Genomic DNA, 19,488 nt, shown 5'->3' with positions numbered 1-19,488 from the left:
TATTAATTCAATAAAACATAAATAAAACAATCTGAAGAAAGTCTAATATAGAGTATACAGTCAAAGCAACATAACAGAAAACTAAAATATTTTCTTAAAGATTTCAAAATAAAACTTGCTTCTGTCTCCCATGGAAATCTATGGGACTTTGAGATCAAAATCTGATTGCAATTAAATCCATCCAAGCTAACTTTACAATGATATATCCTCTCAATGAATTTTTTTCTGGAAGCTATGTTGGTTCAGGTAGCCTAACAGCATAGTACAAACACTGGAATTGACCTGAGTTAGCTGTGCTGATGCCAACCAACAGAGCAGCACCATCTACAACAGAATTAAATCAAATTTACTGGATTATACATGACTTTCCTGGCAACTCAGCTCAAACTACCGTCGTTCAGATTAAGTATTTAGATTTGAAAACAATTTAGTGCCATCTGGGGACTAAAACCTTGAAATAAGTTTTAGTTCTTAAAAGAATTTGGCCTACGTGCACTGTGAATCAGAATGCTTTCACTTTGAATCCAACTTTAAATCCAACCCAATTGTTGGAAATACTACCTGCTGTATTTAATAGGCCTTACTACCGGTACCTAGTGTCCTTAGAAAGAGCTGCAGACTTGCTTTTGTTTATACTGTAGCAGGGTTGGGGAGCTTATTGTCCTCTGGGTGTTGCTGAACTCCAATTGCCTTCAACCCCTGCCAGCCTGGCCAATGGTGAAGGATGATGGGAGCCACAGTATAGCAATATCTAGAGGGCCACATCCCTGCAGCTATCTGCACATTTACCTGGGGAAATGTCCTAATGAATAGAGGGGCTTACTTTCCAACACAGTCAGAGACTGGTTTGTTAGCAAATTTCTCAAGAGCATGACATTATCTCTCTCTTCCACCTCCCCCAGGGGGTGAGGAGGAATCACTGAAACAAACTGGATTTGATCCAATTGCAGACTACAGGAGAATAAGACTTGATACAGTGGTATCTCGGGTTAAGAACTTAATTTGTTCTGGAGGTCCATTCTTAACCTGAGGTACCACTTTAACTTATGGGGCCTCCCACTGCCGGCACCACATGATTTCTGTTCTCATCCTGAAGCAAAGTTCTTAACCTGAGGTACTATTTCTGCGTTAGCAGAGTCTGTAACCTGAAGCATCTGTAACCCGAGGTACCACTGTATTCTTATGTGGCAGAACTAGAAATACTACTACTGTACTACTAATTATGCTAATGCTGATGATATTAATAGTAGCCATCCCAAGGACAATTTTTATTTTTCATGTGAAGGCAGTTTCCCGACACTGCAAACCTATACACCTTTACCTGGAAGTAAGACTCACTGAGTGGGGCTCACTTCTCAATGGGCACACATAGAGTTGTTCATGCATTTATATAATAAACTGTGGAAAAGTTTTTTTGTGTGTGTATCTTTGTGTATGATTTGCCAAGCGTGGGGGCCATAGGAGCCAACTCTTAGGAGCCAAGGTCCCTTCACACACACCCCTCCATAAAATATTTGATTGGGCCAGAGCCTTCCCTCCCCTCAAAGTGGGAAAGCATTCCCATTTGAATGGTGTGCATGTATCACATCTTGTGATCAATCCTGCAGGGTGGGGCTTACCTGGGCCTCCCCAATATTTAATGCAAGTTGGCTTGGCACCCCTGCACCGGGTAAGGGGGCCTCAAGCATTTCAGTTTTCATGGGACCAGTTAACCTCCCTGTTCCAAAGTCTCCCACTTTTGAAAGCGAAAGAGATACAGGCAAGTGAAGACGTGATCAAAAAGGAGACACTAGACTAGAGCCAAACAGGCCCTGAGGGAAAACCCTACTGAGCAATGCCTTCTAGGGCTACAGAGAATAAACTGACCAGTCGCGGGGCAAAGTAACAAACGCCTCTTGGTCGCGCTTGGGTATTATTTTTTCCAGGCAGGGTCAAACTCCTTTGGGCTCCGCAATCCTCCGCTTTTGAGTGAGGACCGATTAACGCTTCTGTACATTAATGCCTGCGCCAACCTCGAATCCCCTCCCCTTGTTTCTCACCACTCTCCTGTTCTCTCGGGAGGGGGAAGCAGGCCAGCGGAAAATTGCAACCCCCTCCCTTCAATCCTCAGAGCTGCGCTAATCCGAAAACTCAAGTGCCCGTAAGTAAAACTTCAGGGGGGGAAAGTGATTGAAACTGACAAATACAGGGTGACAAATAATCAATAAAAGCCCAGTTCGACATCCTTCATTGTTTTCAGGCACTAACGGCAAGTAATGAAACCTCTGCTGGAAGGGAGAAGGAGAAGGCGGCGGGCAGGCAGGGGGGCGCCCCCCACTTGGAGACCTTCTGCGGGGGAGCCCCCGGCTCCAGAAGCCGGATTAATGGCCTCACCTCATAGGCAGATCTGGTCTTCTCATCAACCTTAATTAAAATCATTTTTAAAATTTCGGGGCTCTGCCTTCAGTGTGGGGGAAAACAGAGAGGTTGGCTGCGGGCTTCCTTTGGGTAACGAATCGCTTTTTAATTGGGGTGGGTCACTCCCCTCCCTCCAATTTCTTGTTGACTAACAAGCAGGTGATTCGTAACATCCTAATGGTGGTCACCTTGTAGCAGAGCGCGGAAGTGTGGAAATAGGTTTTTAAACAAAAAGCAATCGGGTCAGTTCTGCGCAAACGAAAAGGAGCAGCGAAAAACTCCCCACGCCCGTTGTGTTTAGGGTTAGGTAGGAGTCGACTCTCAGCTTGGTTGACTTTGCTTATTTGTTTCGTTTGAGCCCCCGGCTTTTCAACCAAGATGGGCTTACAGTGAAAATCTGCGCAGAGGTATAATATCATTGGGGACACGTGTTGGTGGGAGAGGCTCTCCCTTCCGGCCCCAAAGAGTTGGCGCTGCAAAGCAGACTCCGGGCACTTCCCTCCCAAGCTGGAGGGGGCCCAGGAAGCCACAGCTGAGCTCAGGGACTGGCTGATGGGTAAGGGTGCCAGCCCACAGAAGCAACCCTAAAAGTCATGCTCGGGGAAGACCTCCCTGAAATTAATGGGTTTAAGTTAGTCGTGGGTGTACTCTGAGCAGAATTAACAATACACACACACCCTCTCTATGTCCATTACTTGGAGGTAGGTTTCACTGAAATAATTGAATTGCCTTTAAGAGTATAGGATTTAGGATCCAAGTGTCACCGATTCTCTGTCACGAAGGGTGAGATCCCTCCTCAAGCGCCTTACTAAGGAGTTAAGAAGCATATTTAGCGGATGAAAGGTAAAACGTGCAAGTGCACAAACAATTCGTATGCGAACACGCGTGTCGTATAACATCGCTAATGCCACACGTCGTGTTTATCCAGAAGGATAGGAAAGGCAGTTTTGCACGTCCTTTACGCCCTTTTCTAAATGTTATTGCATTAGAAGCAGATCTTATTGAGTCAACGAAACTTCTTTGGAAATAATAAGCGCTTGTATATGGATGTTTCAGGCTGCAACCTTGTGCCCCTTAACCCGGGAGTAAGCGACACAGAAAGTAGCGGGACTTACTTCCAAATCAACGCGTTTGTCTGTGTATTCCGTTTGCTCTCTCCCCCTTCCTCTCTCACACACATGCGAATAGGGCGTTAGACAAAAATGACGCCACAATCCTATACACGAACAAACCCCACGAGTCTGGAACCCAACCAGCTCAGCAAACATAGGCCGGGCACGTTAGCATCTTAAAGCCGAGGTCTTAAATACACCTGAAGGAGCTATGGCTTGCAATAAGGTGTATTGTTCAGGATTCTGCTGCACAAGCGACTGGCCATCTAAGCTTTTCGCTTTGCCGGGGGTGTTGTAAGTCAATTCCTTGTTTATCACCAACTCGGAATGTCCTGCAGTCCTGAAATAAACTCGCTTCGACTTTGCTTAGCCCTAGTCAGTGGGTTGTGATTCCCCACCTACTTATAGGGCTTTGCCTGCTTTTCGCAACTCGCTCCCAACACCCTTTTAAAAAATCATATTTGTCAACCCACGTCCCATTATCCAGCTGAAATCTTGCTGGATCCATCTTGTCCACGGTCTCGCCAGGAAGGCCTTGAGAAACAAGATACTGTAGAGCAAGAAGGAGAGAGCCATTGCGAGTGCTTGGTCCCTCTGTCTGCCCATCCTATGGAAAGGGACAGGCAGAAGCACACCTGCCCTGTGCACAGGGATGCCCATATAAGATGCTAGATCAGGCATCCCCAAACTGCGGCCCTCCAGATGTTTTGGCCTACAACTCCCATGATCCCTAGCTAACAGGACCAGTGGTCGGGGAAGATGGGAATTGTAATCCAAAACATCTGGAGGGCCGAAGTCTGGGGATGCCTGTGCTAGATGATACGAATGTATCAACCGGATATAAGTCATTGAGCTGAGCTCCGCACCTGTACAGCGATTCACACGTAACGTTCAAGAGTGCACAGTCTGTGTACCTGTGGACACAATAGCGGAACCGTACAGATCAAATGAACGTTCTTTCACACAAACACTTGTACGTGTCTACAGACCACTTGCATCTTGTGTTCAGTGTGATGCGGGAACAGGCCTCATACAAACCTTAGAAACGTATCAGGCTTGGAAAAGGCAAGTTCCATAAGAGCAGCCTTCCTACTCAGATGCGCTGCTCTTCGGAAACCAATTGCTGGGGTGCGATTAGATGACGCATAGGCAAACTCGGCCCTCCAGATGTTTTGGGACTACAATTCCCATCATCCCTGACCACTGTTCCTGTTAGCTAGGGATTATGGGAGTTGTAGTCCCAAAACATCTGGAGGGCCAAGTTTGCCTATGCCTGGATTAGATGCTAGATGAGATTTATTTCCGCATCAACCTTATCAAATGGAGGAGCCAGTGCCAGCCGGCTGTCAAAATATGGCCAATGCCACCTTGTAGGGAACTGAGCCTGCGCAACCATCTTCAGCCCTCGGGGACGCATATTATGGGTGGTGCCCAGGCCAACTCAAGCCACAGAGAATATTCCCCCTCACACCTATGGGGTCCCGATTGCTCCTACAGCCTCCCCACCCACACCCCCTGGGCAGCGCTTAGTCGAGACGGTTTTTGTCTTTCCGGGCGCCTGCTCGCCTTGACCTCTTGCTTCAAGGCGGTTGTCTGGCCAGGTCAGGCGGGAAGCAGACGCTGCCTGGACCCGTTCGGCGACCGGCTCGGGAGTGTCTCTCCGCATTAAAATCTGATCGATCAGGTTCCAGGGCCTACAGGAAGTGGAGTCGCTTCTCTGAGAGGCTGACTTGTCCAAACGGCAGCTTCTGGGGCTGCGCCGATGAAGCGCACTGTCACATAATCGATAAGGAGAGCTCAGCTGTCACGGATCCGAAAGGGGCTTCCGACGCCAGCAGTAACGTAATTTGGCACCTTCAAGTTTGGGGATGGGCAGCCTGGGCTACTAAGACGATGCGAGGAAAGAGACGGGCGGGGGCCAGAGGAGTGAGTGGGTGGCGGCAGCAACCCAGGAGTCGGAAGGGCTCCGGTTTGGCATTTTTGTTCAGATTCCTCTCCCTCGGGCGCACATTTTCAGCTCCACGATTTGGGGAGGGGGGGGGAGAGAGAGAGCTGATCCCTTACCGCCAACAGTTTGCTGTTGTCATCCTGCCCCACTGTGCTCCAGGGCATCTCCAATATGTCTCGATTCAATTCCAAGCCGAAGGCTGAAGAGCTCCTTGCATCTCCTATGGTTTGGCAACCTGGACAGAAAGTTCAGAAAGTACAGAAAGTATTGTGAGACCACCACTTAAAACAGAAACTGATCCTCCCCCTCCTCCTCCTCTCGCAATGGCAAATGCATGTTTTCGGAAGTGATTCTGATGGAATTTACTTCCAAGTAAGGCTGTGATTCTAACACAGTTACAAGAACGAAGTCAAAGAAGATTGCTAAGGATCGAAGGAGCAGTCCGTGGGCCACACCTGGATCCTGGAACCAGTGATCCAATAGACGGAGCTTCCAGGAACATGTGTGTAAAAAGGACCTCATGGGGGAGTGTTAAAATAAGATTGCAACTCCCCACCCTTGGGCATCAGTCCAGGGCGGGAATATATAAACACCATTTGCAGAAGAGCAGAGATTCTATGGCTTAGTTTTTATTAACAACGCTAGAGCTACAGTAGTGAGGAAGTCTGCACCTGTTGGATTTATCCCTGTCACGCAGCAGTTAAAGGTATAAAAACCCTGCGAAGTAGTGGAGACATTCTTTAAAGAATTTGGAGGTGTAGTTCGCGTTGGTTTTAGCCCTGCGCCCGATCCCAAGACTTAGGGGAGAAGCTGACCGCTTGACCTACAACTGAATTAAACCGAAGCCTTAGATAGAAATCAGTGGGCCTTCAAGAGAGTAAATGTGCAGCGCCCAATCAACATACTTCGGAATAAATTCCGCCGACTTTAAACTTCCAGAATAAATATTGTTGGAGAGATGCGAAAATACAGTATTTGGATTTGAGCTAATGACTCTTGGATGATTTGTCAACGTCCCCTGCAGTGACTTTTTTCCTGAACTTTATTTTGAATAAGAAACCGGCAATAGCGTGTTCGTGTACACGGCTTAGCGAGGGAATGTTTCAGCTTCGGTGTAAGGTTGCTGCCTTTGAAATCGTGATCCGGTTAGCTTGTGGAAAGGGATCTTAGTTAATTCATAGTTAATGCGCAGCGTTCAGCGGGCATCTGGCTGTTGTTGTTCTCTGAATATTTAAAAGCACCCGTGTTCGATGATAAATTTATGAAAAACGAAGTGAACCTGGGGCTAGGAAAAGAAGGCTGCCAGGAAAGCCGAGTTTCTGATTGGTCGGGGAAGGGACTTCCGGGACTGGATTGGTTTATGCCTATGCCGGGAGTTACAACTATTGGATAATCTCATTGCCTGCGTCTTCTGCAGTGCTCTCCATAGAGCAGAAGGCGACGTTCTCCTAAAGGGTGGGTTGCTCACGGGAGGGTACTTCCCCAATAGTTCAACACCTGCGCTAGATCTCTGAGTCATAGCTGCCAAGTTTTCCCTTTTCTCGCGAGGAAGCCTATTCAGCATAAGGGAAAATCCCTTTAAAAAAGGGATAACTTGGCAGCTATGCTCTGAGTATTTTCCCGACAAAGTGTCAAATGCTCCTATATAGCACTAAAAATGTTTAAACGCCGGGGCTTTAAATATCTGATTGAGGGGTCCTACTATTATGCACTTGTCTAAGGCTGGCTTCTTAAAGATGCCCGCCGTGAGCTCCATTAGAACCTTGGATCAGTGCTTCCTTCCCTCCTTTCTGCGGGAGACTCGCCAAAGGCCGAGCCCGAGAGATTTCACACATCCATGCCCAGGAGCTCTGCCCCAGCGTCGCATCACTGACTGACTGACTCAGTAGAAAAAAAATACAACCATTGCGTTTTGAAGTTATGTGTGGTGTTTGATCTATGACGGTCCTTTCACGCGTGCTGGCCGTCACTTGGTGTTGCAGACAAGGCGTCGACTTATCCTGAGTTGCCACCGGTGGCACAATCTTTGTCTCCCGCTTCACATGGAGGGGAAGGGACCGAATGTCTCTTATATTGTTCATCAGTTTAGCGTTTTCCTGCTGTGTTTTACGGATGGATGGGCTGAGGAGGCTAAAGCTCCAAATAAATATGAAATACCCTCATATTAATATTTTTTTAAAGGATCCAAGCACCTTGTGCCTGAAGAGAAATCTCGCAAAGGATACATGGCTGCACTTCCCTTTTTAAGTTCAAATTAGGAAACACTGTCAGATGAAAGGGCAGCTTCCCTTTGGTGGAACTGCAGCTTCATTTGATCATATCTTTATTTGAGTGTTGCCTGAACAATAGGACCTGAAGGGAAAGAATGAAGAAATTGCGTTGCAGTTGATCCTTTGATTTTGACAGAGGGAAACTGTTGCGCGTTTATCAGATTAGAACTGTCCAGAAGTGTGTGTGTGTGTGCGCGCGCGCATTATATACATACAGTATAACATATAGTAAAACTAATCAGGCGACTGGGGGTTGTGTGCACGCACGTCCACGGGCGCGCGGAAGAGTGCTCTTAAGTACCACAGCTCCTTCAATCCCCATCTGGATAAGATTCAAGTCTCTCCCTCGGCTTACAGTAATATACTCTGCCAACCTTGAGGCTCTTCCCCCCTCCCCCCCTTACAAAAAAAGAAAAAGAGGGATTTAATGAGGCCGAGCTTAGACCCTTCTATAATTTAGAGGATTCGCCAGAGCTGTAAAATGACAATGGGGACATGTGTAGTGCAAGAGAGGTGAAATCCCATCCAGGGACAAAGTTGCTTATTTCTGAAGGAGCTGTCATTTCCAGCAGGGGGGACACAATGGAAGGGCCAGGAGGGACGGAGCTCTGATCTCCACCTCGGAGAGAGATAACCACCTGATTAAAATGGGCCTCTTGTTCTCTCGGTTACTCGATCGTCGTGTGAACTTGCCTTACTTACTATTCTGGGCAAAGACGACTCAGTCTCCCCAGATTTCAATGCCCTGAGAACTCCCCTCCCTCCGCTTTCTCTCTCTCTCGCCGCTTCGCTTCGCTTTTCCTTGGAGCATCAGCACGGCCAGTTCTTAGGCAGCCGACACTTAGGTCTAGGAGGATTCATGGGTCACGAAAAACGCCGGGGGCTTTAGGAGCACATAAAAGTTCCGCACAGCTATGGCGCATCTATTATCACACCCACACCCACAATGGGACGGGAAAGATCCGCCCCTTTGCCATACTTTTTACCTTTTGACGGCTTGGGTCACACATAAGGCATTAAGGCTGGCTGCTCACATGCTACTTAAATCTGTGCACTTGCATGGGAGAGGTATGTACAGTTGGATTTTGAGCGTATTTATCGAGTTTGGTTGGGATTTACTTCCTAATAAGTGTGTTCAGAGTTGCAGCCTTGCACTGGGACACCCCATACAAAAACTTCACCAGACATTTCAAGGGCACCCTGGATAAATGACGGGAGGATTGCTCCTGAGTTGCTCCGAGGTTCTTGGCTTATTTCACCTATAGAAGGGTGGTCATCTGTCATGTCTGATCTAGGAGGCTGGACTAGATGACCCTTGGGGTCCCTTCCAACTCCACAATTCTATGATTCTAGTTATTTCAGATATCTGGGTTCCTAACCACGCTTCATTGGATTTAATGGTTGTAACTCCCAAGTAAACACGTTTATAGCCAACGCCTCTGCCTAATTATTCCCATCAGTCCTATGCGTATTTACGCAGAAGATCAACCCCATTGAGTCTCAAGTAAAGGTACGCGGGATTGTGGCCTTCTTAACTAGGAAGAAAGTACCACAAGTTCCCTATTTGACATATTTGGATCTGATTTTTTTCTTGAAAAGAAGTGGGACTGACTTCAGCAGCAGTACCGTTTGTAGAACTGCGTCCATACAGGCCAATTCTAAACACGTTTCTGCAGCAGTATATCCTGTTGACTATGACTCAGTTATAATTCAGGTGCTTCTGTTGAATAAGATTGGAGGCCTATCTACAAACTTGCTATTCAAGTATTAAGCGCTGTCCACTGCTTTGTAGATAAGTATTTTATCTGAAATTTGCTGAGCAAAGCAGATCCCACCCACCCCCCGGTACTTTTAATAGATTCGGATCCCAATCCAGTTCAGGCAATTAATTCAGAAAAAGAGATTGAAATATGCACCCTGATCTCCTCTGCCTCGCCTCTATTTATAGGATTCTGGTGCCCGCTTGTTTCTCATTCCCGTCGCCCTAAAGGGCTAAATTTTATGTAAAGATGGGAAATAATAATAAATTTATTATTTATACCTTGTTCATCGGGCTGGGTTTCCCCACAATTTTCCCACCGACGGCTGTCCTAGCCAAATTAGCAAGAAATCCCTATAGATCCTAAATAGTTATTTGGTTTTGGATCTCAGGACTTCCCTTTGCAAGGAAGCCAGCCAGACTCGCCCACTGCTGGGCAAGAGAACTGGTTGGCCCGGGCGGAGCGGGAGGAAATAACACCCCCCCCCAATCAACAAGTTCCCAAAGGAATAAAATATTATTTCCCTTTGGTGACATTTCCCCGTCCCTCTCCCAGCTCCCCCCCCCCGTCTCTTTTCCTCTCGACTAGCTTATCTGCCCTAATTCTTTGACAACCCGATCCTAAACACAACGTTTCCTGTGAAAGGAAGCGCCTTGATTTCAGTAGAAGTTAATTTCAGCTAAAGGCGTTTAGGATCACTGTTTTAGCCGCCGATCTTTCTCTTCCCCTCTCCACAACAGGTGTCTCTGAAAGTCGCAACTAGCATTTTCGCCCCTTCTTCCTTTGGAGGCTCTTATTTAAACAGGCCGGGGGCAAATAGACGGCAACATTTCAGACCGTTTCTTTTGAAAAAATATATATAGTTGTGCGCATTAAAGTTAGAAAGCAGGGGGAGTGGAAAACTTAATCCACTCTGCCAGCCCTGATGGTGAAGCTGAAGGATTTATCTGGTCCGTCTTCTTTCTCCATCTACTCCCAAATCAGTGAGCACTTAAAGACATTTCCTTGAGAAACCAGCCTGTTGGCACTCAGTGGGGTTTTCTTGCAAGTAAAAGGTTTGTAAGATTTCGGCATAAGTCGGCTTAAATTCTAATATTGCATGTGTGGTGGTGGGGCTCTTTTCGTTGACTGACCTGTGTTTGAGCAGGAGAGGAAAATACTTTTGACAAAAGCAGGTGTGTTGTATAGGCGATATATATATTAGGGAATATCCCAAATATTTATGACAGAATCCAGATAGAAAGATCTTCTGCCCCCCTGAATGCGTTTTGCGCAACTCGCGTTTATTTCAGTGGGCCTATATTGGGCAGGAGAATTTCCAGAGGAAAGTCATTTCACAGAGAATCTGCAAGGCTAATGTAATTTTGTCTGTCTGAATAAATGGATGATCAACTGAATCTCTCTCACACATTCTAATATGTCCATCTTTTGTGAAGGCAGGAATTGCACAAAGTGCAAATCTGTTTCCTGCTATTATTTTTATTCTCTGATTATTGGCAGTCTATTCTCGGACTATTTATCTGAATGTTGCAAGTTAGGGTATCTGATCTCCTAAATGCCAGTTAATTGCCAGGAGATTATCTTGAAATCAGCGGGGTTTGCTGCCGTGTAAACTGCCTTTTGGATCGGGATGTCGGCGAGATTAGAGAGAGACTGATTAGAAGATAATTATCTTCGTATAAAAACACGTATATTGTAGCTATCTCTGTAAAGTATACCTCGGGCGGATAGAGAGATAGCATCTTCATAAACAGGAACGAATTCATCAACGAAAATTTCCTTTTATTGCCACGTCAGTCTGCTAATCGATCAACCTGAAGCAGAATCCAGATCTGGCTCCAGGGAAAAGAAAACCAAATAGAAATACATGCCAAACATTATGGGATAGATTGATCTCTATGAACAGCTCTCCCTGGGAGCTTTTCCCTTATGCATCAGACAGATTAGGGATTGTCTGTGTTTTCCTATCTAGACGGGCAACCCTCGACGTTTTGATAGTCTCTACTAAAATGGATTGACTGAAATAGATTTTGTTTTTAAAATGTCAAAAGACACCACCCGTCATATCGCAGTGAATCCAGAGTAGCTCGGTCACTCAGAATCGCGTAAGGAAACCAAGGAGGCCCATAGTTGAGGAGTTATGGCGACAACTTTGGTCGCCCGCTTGCAACTTTTCCATTATTCCGCCTGGATCAATCTGTAAATAGTGTTTTCCCACGGCCCGATTCGCTTGTTAGGCACCGGACTAAAATCCTCGGAGAGGGCGCATCGCCCTCCTTATATGCCTCCTCCAGGCGATTATCGCTGACTCCCGCTTGGTGTTTGTGTCCCTGTTTGTTTGGAATTATTTCCGGTTTGGTTTATTTTTCTCCCCCTGCTATTTTCCCTACTTTAACACTAAATTGACACACCTACAGAGACAGCTAGCTACCTCTCCGGGTCAACATCGGAAAGATAATTCCAAGCCCCGCACCCTCGTTCCCTCCCTCCCTCTCCGGCTGCATTCCACCACTCTCTCTCCCCTCCTGGCTCAAAGTAAATAGTAAAAGGCCCATTCAGGTCCGTGGACCACACGGAAAGCCTTAATTAGGCTGATGAAATCCCCAGAAATGTATAGATTCGCTATAATCGAGGGTGTCCCAACCCTACCCCCGCCGCTCCTCTGGTGTCTATAGTCAAGGAATACGGGAGCAGCTGGGAGAATAGAAAGACCCGTCGGGGGTGGGGTGGAGGAAGTCATGCATGTAATTGAGTATATTTAACATAACTATTTTAATGATTAGTGATTAAAAGTGCACCCTCCTGGAAGTTGGGGACCTCCGCAATTTGTTCTGAACAACTCTGAGGACATATCTATCTATCTATCTATCTATCTATCTATCTATCTATCTATCTATCTATCTCACACGTAAAGAAACAAAATATGCACAAAGCGTTTTTGACTTGTTGGTTCCAGAAGGGAGAGTCTCACCCTGGCCTTAATCGTGTTGGCACTGGGGGGGGGCTACCTTTCACCTGGTACTCCAAGTTTCATTGAATAATAATACTGTAATAATAATAATAATAATAATAATAATAATAATTCCTGCCTCCATTTCCTCTTCCTTTCTTGGACGTCCTCCTATATCAAATTTCAGGCCCAAACCCCCTTCGTCTCCATTTTATTTTGTTTTATTTCTTACTGTAATGGACCTGTCCTCTCCTTTTTTGTAAAAATAAAATAAAATAAATCACGCAGACGGGTGCCGCTATATTAATAAGCAAAGGCTACTCCCGGGAAGCTGGGAAATAATATGTTCATTTGAGCATGTGCAGAGTGCATTTGCCTCTTTATTGAGAATCTGCCACCAGCCTTCAGACTAGCCGGTCCATGGCATCTTCCCATTTAGGTATTAGGTTTGGAGAAATCGTATGCATTCCAGGACTAAACGTACTGAAGACATAGATTCCTTCATCTTTTGAAGAAAAGCAAATCAGTGGTAACTCTAAAGTTTACATGAACTTGCACCAATAAAAGACAGTATGACATTTTATTTTATAATCAGTTCTGTATAGCAGTGAATTGGGTTGTTTCCAGACAAGAGCGTAATTGATTGCTTTTGTCGAGGGAATATGCAGACTTTTGCGTTACTCAGCATTCTTTGTCAGTGGAAAAAGAAAATGCAGCTATTTCTCAAATGAGTGTTTTGGGTCAGTTCAGACAGACAAAAACACAAGCAGGCAACTAGCTAAGTCTGCTGCCCATTGCAGAGAACCTTTGGGGGGGGGATTTACCTCCACTTTTTTCCTGGAGTGCCTAAAGAATGTGCGTTTGTCATTAGCAGTTCTTTCTCATCGCATTTCCCATTCCCCTCCGAAAAGAATTCTGTGTAATTCCAAAGCTTACATGCTCTGGTTTTAGGGAAAGTTGAGCTCGACATTTACTTGATAATCTACGAGGGGGTGTTTGCATGCAATAAAAGAAGCATCCTTTGCAAGGAAACAGCTTACTCCAGTGTTATATTAATTAATCACTGTTTAAGGGCTCCCTTTCCCTAGCTGGGTCACACAATTAGAAACGCAGACTGAAGTGAGTGCGTTTTCTTAATTATTTATATCAGATGAATTGTGGAGGAGGCTGGCGTATATATGTGCGCGCGCGTATGTGCGCGTGCCTGCACAATCCTCGCGTTTATTCCTTGAATTCTAAAAGGGCTGCTTTCTTTTCTTTGGCTGCTCTTTGGGGAAACAGTGGGAGGAGGGAGATTCTCTCTTACCCATCAGCCACTCAGCATGGAAATAATAATATTTAGTGCATATTATCCTAACTTATTTCTGACAGTGCTTACACAAGGGGACGATGGAGCAGCGGCTGTGGAGAGGAGGGGGTGTCTTTGCAGCAGATTCTCGAGGAATCTAGCGCGGAAGCCTGACAGAGAAAGCGGGATGGTGGTAGAGAGGCGATATACTCCACAAAGCCTGCCTTGCATCGCAGTAATCCTGTCATGGGCGTAGCCAAGGGGGAGGCAGTTGCCCCCCTAGATCAAGTAAAACAATAGAAATACTTAACTAGCTGACCAATCACGTCGGTTCTGCCCCCCCCAACAAAAGTCCTGCTCCCCCCTAACCAAGTCTGCCCCCACCCTCAACAAAAATCCTGACTACGCCCATGAACCCTGTTAAACAGAAGCGCACTCTGTTTCAATTTTAACACCGGATTGATTCGGGATGAAAACCCGGCGGAAACCCCACGGAACTTTTCTTCCAGAGTAAACTCCTTCGGATCCCAGCCTTGGTAGTTTTGAATTGAAATGGTTGGACTTCCTCGGGGGCTGCTGGGAGATTAGGTTCCTTCCTGGCCTTTTCTTTCACTCGGGTTGGAGTGAATAAACTGGTCATTGTGGAACCGTGACACAAGCCAACTTCTCGCTCGCTCGCTTCCCCCGCCCCAACCCTTTTATTCTCTAAAAGCACACACTTGCCTTAGTTTAGAAAAGACTGGGGGAAGCTCAGACTTTGCCGGATCACGCCTGGATGAAAGGTGCACCCAGTGTCCTCGCTTAAAGGAAGTACCGGTAGCCCCAAAAGGGGAACATGTGGCCCGAGAAGCGCATCATGGAGAACTTTTGGGGATAACTGAAGGATTCGTATCCCTATGCATCTTGGAATCTGCTTCCCAATAGGTTGGAAAGGGCTGAATCCGGGGTGGAGGGATGGAGAAAGGAACTGAAGTGTAAACATCAGGGGGTGGATGGACATTTGTCAAGGATTCTTTAGTTGTGATTGCTGCATTGCAAGAGGGCTGGACTAGATGACCCTTGGGGGTGCCTTCCAGCGCTGCAATTCTACGATTCTGTGATTAATCCCACTATAACAGGATTCGATCTAGTGAAGTGCCATCGCTGCACACAACCTGCTCCGTTTCTTTCCTCAACCGGAATCCCACAGAGTCTTAGATCACACAGGGGGAGGCGGGTACTGAAAAAAATCCTCCAGAGCAGTGCTGAGAGTTGTTTCCTTGGCGTCGTTTTGGTTTGGATGTGAAATTGGCAGACCCCTTTATAGGGGCAGGTGGTGACATTACTTGGCCCCGACTTGAGACCGTACTGAAGAATTCGCAGCCTTGAGAGCGTATTTTTCTTCTGGCTATAGTAGTACTTAAACGATAATGGGCGGCGGCGGCGGGAGTGAGGCGGGAGGGGAAAGAGAATTAATTTAAACTTTTTTTTTTAAGAGAGAGGATGGAGAGCAACGGGGGAAGGGGAGAGGCGAAGATTTATATCTTCTGGAAAGTAGGACGAGCCAGATGGTAATCGCGTCATTAACAAACAAACGTGGGATGGACAAGTGAAGTTTAAAATTGGGGAAGAGATCTGGCGAACAAAGACGGTTGCTGTTGACCAAATAGAGGAAAGTGGGAGGAGGGTCTCCTTCCATTCTGCCTACAGCTGGATAATAAACGAGGGTCCATCTCCCCGCCCCCGGCTTCCCCCTGTTGTGCGCCAGAAAGGGCCAGAGATAAACTTTTTGCAATTGGCAATTGTGGCATTTATTTATGTGTAACCCTTTGTCGCCTCAAGTGTCCCCAATGGGCCTTTAATTCAAATCCCTGGTTTGATAGGGAGAGATTGATTCGCCCGAGTTTATTTTGATGGAAACAAAGCGCCGCTTGTGCAAGTTTGGAAGGGGCAAAGAGTTCAATGGTTATTGGGGGGAGGGGGCTGGTAAGCCGGATCAAGCAAATCTGAAGGGGTGGGGCGCAGTCAGCTCCTCGGGCAGAAGAGAGGAAGGGGCATTCCAGGCTTCCTGAAGCCCTGCTGTTCCTCTTGCGTAGCTTTATGTGGCAGCATTCCTTCGATTTTGTTGCTACGAACGTCCCGGCGATAAAAATCTAACCCGATCCTGTCCGTGTTCACTGATCTAAGTGGCTTAGTCCTGGGTAAGCACGCCTGAGATTGCAGCCTCACCCTTCAGTCGGCCACACATCCCTCAGTCCCGGGAAACATCAAGAAGACAGAACGCGGCAATTTTACATAGCCTACACCAGTTCCAGCCCTCATGACATCTGTGGGGCTTTCGATCGAGTAAGGATGCAGAGGTCCCTTGCTCCACGAGTCACACAGTGAAACGTACCTTTTTAGTCCGACTAATGTCTGAGTTACTTTTCTCCCAGTTGTGATGACGTCATTGAATTTAAGCAGGGGTGCCAACTTGAATAAAATATTGTGGGGGCCCAGGTAAGCCCCACCCATGTAATCGATCACATGACGCAGTGCACACACCTCATTTGAATGGGAATGCCCATCAACTTTGTGGGGGCCCAGCCCCCACAAATACTTTATTGTGGGGGCCGAAGCCCCCACGGTCCCTAGGAGTTGGCTCCTATGAATGAGAGCTGGCACCGAGATCATACACTACACTGGACTCGACAAGGCAAGTGGGATTCTTCTGTTTTACTCCGAGTAGACCCATTGAAATTAATGAACATGAGCAAGTTAGCGTCATTAACTTCAAGGGGTCTCCTCCGAGTAAAGCGTAACTTCGATGCCACCGGAAGTTTCCTATTGCTGCCATATCCATGTGTTCAATAGGGTCTCAATCTCTATAGGTTGAATCCCAAATCCTTTAGCCTAAATAGCTTTGTGGATCATGCTGTGTTTGCAGCTTATTTCAGTTTAGCCTCCATCAACTTATAAAAACTGGCATTACGCACTCGGCGTTAGCCCTACAGTCTGACTTAACTCCTGCGTTTCATTCCGGAGTCGGTGGTGACCTAGAGATCTCCGTGTCTTCCAACCGGATTCGCAGTAGTGCTGGAGGGACAGAGGCGGGCAAGTATTTGCAGGCAGGACACAAAGCCTGCTCACATCCAACTGCTGCGTCTTAACACGTTTGCGAATCACATCCTTAAGTCCAGATATGTTGCCCCAACACACCCGCTTCCCTCACAGCAAAGAATGGGTCCGTGTGGGGGAGGGGCTCGACAGAATTAAACAAAAGTTTTTACATTTTTAGCAGATTTACCTTAGTGGGACGAAATAAATTTAAAACCAGGAAACAGTTTAAAATGTCTTATATAGCACAATAAGGACCTCCCGGTTTCGATTCCCAAGCATATGCCTTGTCCTAGTTCGGCTAAACTGGTTGTGGATTCGAATTTAGTCCCGTGGGCATAAAATGCACTTAAATACGAATGCAGTGTGAATGGCTTGTGGATTGCGATACATGCTTCTTATGTTAAAATTTGGTGCACAAGTACTTGAAGTAAATTAACGCCGTTTTCATTAAAATAAGTGATCTCAGCTCCTGGAAGCCAACACGCAATGGGGTTGGAAAGGACAACTTCAAATTGAAGAAATGTCTGAATGCACCACGTAACTGCCATGTGAATTAAAAGCTCATTTAAGGCGGTGACATGAAGCTGACTACAGAGAAAGAGTAGCAGCAGCAGCAGCAAGGTTGTGGCGCCTAACAATATGATTGCACCTGCTGCCCCCACATGCCGTTATGACTGCAGCCTGTTACTTCCACATAGTCGGTTTAGGAATAGAAGGCACTTGTCTATCTGGAAGCTGTCCCCCACCCCAACTTCGTTTCCCGGGTAAAAAAATGTTCAGGTGCAAGTAGCCCCATCTGAGCAAGCGTCACGGCCCGTTTATTCCAAGGGAACTTGTTTCCAAATAAACACCCAAACGCAGCAGCCTTTATCCAAATTGTTAACAGATACTTGATTCTGCATTGTGGATAGGATACATTCCCTCACGAAGGAAAAATTCCTTCTATACAGTTTCTTGTTGTGGTCCGTCTAAGTAAGGATGGGGTCTCCCAGTATCCCTAGCGGCTAGAGGCTACAACCCAAATTCACTCTTACATGAGAATTTTGCATGTGAAATAGACCCACAAAAGGTTCTCCAGCCGTCCATTGTAGTGTCGCAGCCCGATCCTACGTATGCTGATTCTGAAGTGCGCCCCACTGAGTTCAAGGGCTCTTCCTCTTCCCCAAAGCTGCAGCCTTCATATATGTGTGTTTGTGTCCTTATTCCCCAGTGATAAGTGTACTTATATGGAAATCAACTGCATTGAAATTAGTGTAGGCTTTAGCTCCATTGAAATGCATTTGGGATGGGGTTAATTTTGAGCAAGGGCGAGGAAGGGGTCTTAAAAGAGGAAAGTTTTTGGGGCATAAATAAAGTTGCAGGCTGAGGAACGATCTTCGCTTGAAAATACGCCCTTTGAAGACTCAGAAGTGAAAGACGGACCTAGGTTCTAAAGTTGAGCAGAGATTGGGTTGGGGGAGTTAATCTAACTTTAAAGGGGGGGGCTGGAAATCTTTCAAAGCCCTGAGGACTTACCCTCAAGGCCTTATTCAAAGCAAGAGAGAGAGAGGGGAGGGAGGGAGGGGGGAGAATCAGCCTGGCGTTTCGTCACAGGCAATTGTAAAGGGGGTTCAAAGGACCGATCAAACAAGTTGCAGAGTAATCTACATTAAAAGTCCGGATGGCGATGTTACAGCTTGCACCTGCAGGGTGTTTGCTCGCCGAGCTACAAATCATCAGGCGAAAAAGCCGCTTATGCTTCCTCTTTGCTTCTCCCAAGAGTTACAGGGCTTCTTTCCTTTGATGATATTTATACATCTTGTTACAGATAAGGTTTTTTTTAAGGAAAAAGAAAGAAAGAAGAATCCCTGAACACACACACACACACACCAATACGGTTTCTGCAAATGGACTCTGTAGGAGTAATCCCGTTGCTCAGTGTCCTTGAAATAACTGGCCAAGCCCCCGGGTGAAAGAGCGCCCCAGGAGTCCCAACCGGAGGAACCCCATCTCCAACCTGCTGCTGAATTTATCAGGGCCAGAGAGAATTAGGGACAGAGCCCATATCGTTCCATTGATTTGATGAGGCTGTGTGGTCTGCAGACCTCAGGCCGCTTACACCGAAGTAAGCCCGATGATGTCATAGCAGGAGGAAGTCTTTTGGAGAGCTGAAGCCCAGCTCAGCTTAAAAGGGAAAGCTGCTGCTTAACTGCGTGTGCTGCTGGGACAACCCCTTTGGACTGCTCGCCTAAGGTTGATACAGACGAGGCGGTTCGCTTTTCCTGGGCTCAGTCTAGTGAGCCTCCCCACTGAAGCAGTCCTAGTACGGAAATGTTTGGAAGGACGACAGTGGCAAACGTCACCTAACCGCAGAACTGCGTAACTGACTTAAATGTTGCCCTGAGAACTCAGAAAGTAGTTGGCTCAATTCTCATATGCAATGCTTTATTAAGTCCCAGATGTAAACCGGCCAAAACCCAAGCAATTTAAATGAACTGGGGATAGAATTATATAGAATACGTGGGACCTTTCCCCGCCTGTGTGTCTCTAGTGGCGGGATACAAATATTCAGATCGGATCAGGGATGTCCAACAGGTAGATCTCGGGACCCTCCCCCCCTCCACTAAAAAAAGCTGAACCACCTTTGACCTCAACAACTTTGGTAGAGCACTGCCAGGTTTTTTTTTATAGTGGAAGCATATCTCA

At 46.6% G+C, this 19,488-nt stretch overlaps 1 long non-coding RNA gene across 1 annotated transcript in view; it reads right to left on the bottom strand.

The window, feature by feature from the left end:
• Nucleotides 1–19,488, bottom strand: part of LOC148685767 (uncharacterized) — a 112,535-nt gene that overhangs the window by 56,187 nt on the left and 36,860 nt on the right. Inside the window, exon 2 of the long non-coding RNA XR_015949905.1 lies at nucleotides 5,574–5,692. This is a non-coding gene — a long non-coding RNA (uncharacterized LOC148685767). The remainder of the gene's footprint in view (nucleotides 1–5,573; nucleotides 5,693–19,488) is intronic.

Source organism: Zootoca vivipara, chromosome 5 (genome assembly GCF_965207765.1).
Source record: "Zootoca vivipara chromosome 5, rZooViv2.hap1.1, whole genome shotgun sequence".
NCBI classification, from domain to species: Eukaryota; Metazoa; Chordata; class Lepidosauria; order Squamata; family Lacertidae; genus Zootoca; species Zootoca vivipara.
The sequence above is the reverse complement of the archived record's forward strand: the minus strand, read 5'-3'. Positions and strand labels throughout refer to the sequence as shown.